Consider the following 4,315-nt stretch of genomic DNA (forward strand, 5'->3'; position numbering starts at 1 on the left):
TTAAAATAATATTAAAATAGACTAAAATATGAATTATAGATTTAATATTAATATATAAATATAAAAAAAAAAAAAAGAAAGATGTGAAGTTTAAAATAAGTACTCTTCATGTAACTCTTATAAGTAAAACTCTTATACATATTCTATATTTTACATTATTGTATTGCACATTATAACATAATAAAGACAGTCGTTACTAAACAGTACATATACTAGATCGGTACTTTATGGTTAAAATGAATAGCTGTCACACTGAACTTTTTCAAATAGAGGCTGGAGTTACCCAAGGAAGTGTGTTGGGCCCTACTCTATATACTCTGTTCACAGTAGACCTCCCACTCAGCGCTAAAACATACACTGCAACATTTGAGGATGATACTGTAGTGATGGCGAAACACGCAGATTCTGTAGTAGCTTCACAACTTTTGCAAAGTAATCTGAACGATGTGAACGCATGGCTAGACATTTGGCACATTGAAGCTAACGATAACAAATCAGTTCAAACTACTTTTACACTCCGCCACGGTACCTGCCCTTCCGTTAGACTGAATGGCCGTGAATTGCCGCAAGCTGAAAACGCCAAATATCTAGGTGTACATTTTGATTGTCGTCTAAATTGGCGTCACCACATCTTTACAAAACGGAAGCAGTTAGGACTAAAGCTACGCTCACTTTACTGGCTACTTAATCCCAAATCCAAATTATCGCTAAAAAATAAAATACTTTTATACAAGGTCGTCTTAAAGCCAATCTGGACATACGGTATACCCAGCTGGGGTATAGCAGCGAAGTCAAATCTAGATATGATTCAGAGGTTTCAATCAAATATACTACGTATCTGCGCCGACGCCCCATGGTTTATCCCGAATAACGTCCTACATCATGATCTTGGTATCTCTACAGTGTACGAGTCAATACAGCAGATAAGCACTCACGACTGGTAGTTCATCCTAACCCCCTTGCCGCAGGCCTAACGAGGGATACTTTTAACATTCGTAGATTAATACGCTTCGCAACTTCTGATTTCTGAGATTCTAGAAATTGTAATTCTTCATAAGGCGGTGATTACCACTGGGTAGTCCCGTACATGTCATATATTGTTATTGCCATAAGTGGTACTTATTATTCATGAATAGAATAGATTGTATTTAATAAAATGAAGTTTAAAAAAACAAAAAAAAAAAAAAAAGAAACATAATTTTCGAAAAAATTTGTGGTGCCGTTTTTAACCCATACACCATTCTAGTGTACCTGTATAATCCAACATGTGTATGCACAGTTAAAAATTCTTGTGATCTTTCGGACACCTTGACTTGCAAATATGCTCCCGTCAAGTCTATTTTACAAAAATATTTCCACCCAGACAAATTTGCTAAAATGTCGTTAATTCGCGGGATAACGTGATGCTCATTTTCTACAAATCGATTAATTGTTCTTCTGCAGTTCACACATAACCTTATGTTACCATCACCTTTATTTACTACAACTATAGGACTCGCCCATTTACTTCTGATTGTTAGCACCATAACTCCTTCTGCATGTAATCTCTGGATTTCCTCCTCTACTTTTTGTCGTACGCCGAACGGAACTGAATGCGCTTTACTGAAAATTGGATAAGCATTATCATTAAGGTCTATTTCTGCTTCATAACCAATAATTGTTGAATTGTTGTCTTTACTAAATAATTGTTTGTATTTTGTAAAATCGACTTCACAGTTTTCTTTAAGAAATTGACCAACGTTGGTTCTATAAAATTTTTACGCCAATTAAGTACCAACCTATCAAGCCAATTTCTACCCAACAGAATTTTAAATACATGCGCTGAGTCTACAACAACCATATTAAGCTCATAACATTTTCCACCGAATTTTACGCGCACTTCAACCTGACCAACCACCGCAATGTTTTGACCCGTCAAGACTTTAATATTTCTTACCATCGGTTCTATTTTTATATGCTTAAATAATTTATTATAGTCAGGAATATGGCAAACAGAAACACACGCGCCGGAATCAATTCCACATTCAATTTGTACAAATAATTTACCGTATTTAATTAACATTACTTTGGTTTTTCTGGTCCCACTTTGTTGCTCTATTTTGATATTCCCGTTTCACATTTTTATTTTCATAATTTTTGTACCAGCAATTTTTCTGTATATGCCCTGGCTTCTTACAATGATAGCAAATGTACTTATTTTTTTCCACACTTTTATACCTGCGCTTACTTTTGTCTCTAAAAGCTTTGTCTAATTGTTCCCTTTGATTTACTCTGCCACGTTGATTATCGCTGATCTGTTTTACGCTGTTGGACCTCATTTGCTCTATACTATTATTCGTCATGTCCGACGACAAAGCTAGCTCACATGCTCGCTCAAAGCTTTTAAGGTTTGCTTTATTTAGTAGTCTGTTCTGAATACTGCAATTATTTAACCCACAAACAAATTTGATAAGGAAAATCGCGCTCTCGTGCAAGCTGCTTCAATTCGACAATATATTCTGCAATAGTTTCACCAGTATGTTGGTCTCTTTTAAAAAATTGATTGTACTCAAAAATTATGTTTTTTGTTGTTGCAAAGTGGGCTTTTAATTTTGCCACTATTTCTTCATATTTGAAGTCTATTTCACTTTTCGGTTCTAGCACGCTGGTTAAGGTCTTATAAAGGTCAGCGCCTCCAAGACTTATCAGAAAAGACGTCTTACTTTCGTCTTTTTCAATTTTATTTAAATTCAACAAATGACCTATACGATTAATATACAATGAAAAATCCTCACCCATTACTTAATTTTCTATCGATCTAATTAATGCCACTGCCGAATTTGCCATACTGTTAGTCCCTTTTTTCACAGCTTCAGGTCTATTTTCCAAATCAATCTTTCCTTCAAGATTCATCAATTTGTTTCCACTTATTAAATATTATAATAAATATTTTTACTTTTTCGCTTTTTTTTTACTTTTTCTTCGGCGCCAATTATTATATATTCGAGAAACAGACTCAATTTATTATATTTACGTTTTTACAGAATTGTGTTCTTACGTCTATCTCAATTCAACACTAAGAGAAAGAGCTTGAGTGGGAAAGATTATTTACATACATATCAATAATATATATCTTAACATTTCCCATCTTTACTTTTTTAAAAACAAGTGTTTTAAAAGAAATAATAATATTCATATTTGAATTTCATGGGATGAAGACAAAATCAATCTTTCTGATTTATGTTGCAATTAAAAGTGTGTTTTATTATCTTTAAAGGTTTTCGTGTGCATTTGGATCTTTATTGTAGTTTTTTTTTAAATTAATCTTTTTATATAAGAAAGTCACTTTTTCTATTCAAATTTTCATTAATTCATTCATTCGAAATACTTGCGTAAAAAAATACGAACATTATATTTATACTTGAAATTTAGATGGCGCTGGCTCGCCTACCTTGAGTTTGCATCGCATTTGGCGCTGTGAGGATGGAGGTTATTTTTCAAATAATTGGATTTTTGGTAAAAAAATGGACAATATTTAAAAAACAATTGTGAAAAAACTGTATGTACGATTTTTATGGTTTCAGACTTTTTGAAATGGAAATTCGTGTATTTAAAGTAAAATTAATGCCATTTCTCTGCCGTTTTTTCACACGAGGATATAACGATTACAGTAAAGTGAGCTAAAAAACAATGTTATTTTTTTTATCAATTTTTTATAATAAAAGTGAAATTTGTTATTGAGGTTTTAAAGTTATGTTTTGTGATGTATTTTTGAACATTTGTCACTTTTAGTTTTTTGATTTGGATGATATATGAGCAGTTTCGGTATCGAGATTCAATGTGATTTTTTACAAAAACTGTGTGTACGATTTTTCAGATTTTTACTTTAATTTAAAGCTTGTTTTATTGTCTTTCAGATGAATATTCGTGTATGTTTCTGCGGTCTTTGATTTTTTTATTTTTTGAATATCTCAGCTATTACGCAACATTTAGTTATGAGGTATATACCAAATGAAAGATTACTGAATTTACTATCTAAATCATATTTCTTACTTGGTGAAAAAGCTTAAATTTGGCTAATTTTGACAAATTAATAAACTTAGAAAAATTTCGTGTTCCAATTCCGGCTTGGTCCCCTCAGCGTCGTTGCTATCTAGGCTCAGGTCAATTTTGGACTACTTCATAAAATTTTATTACCTGAGCCTAGATAGCAACGACGCTGAGGGAACCAAGCCGGAATTGGAACACGAAATTTTTCTAAGTTTATTAATTTGTCAAAATTAGCCAAATTTAAGCTTTTTCACCAAGTTTGAAATATGATTTAGATAGAAAATTC

This window comes from Teleopsis dalmanni, unplaced genomic scaffold, assembly GCF_002237135.1.
Source record: "Teleopsis dalmanni isolate 2A unplaced genomic scaffold, ASM223713v2 unscaffolded_contig_1227, whole genome shotgun sequence".
NCBI classification, from domain to species: domain Eukaryota; kingdom Metazoa; phylum Arthropoda; class Insecta; order Diptera; family Diopsidae; genus Teleopsis; species Teleopsis dalmanni.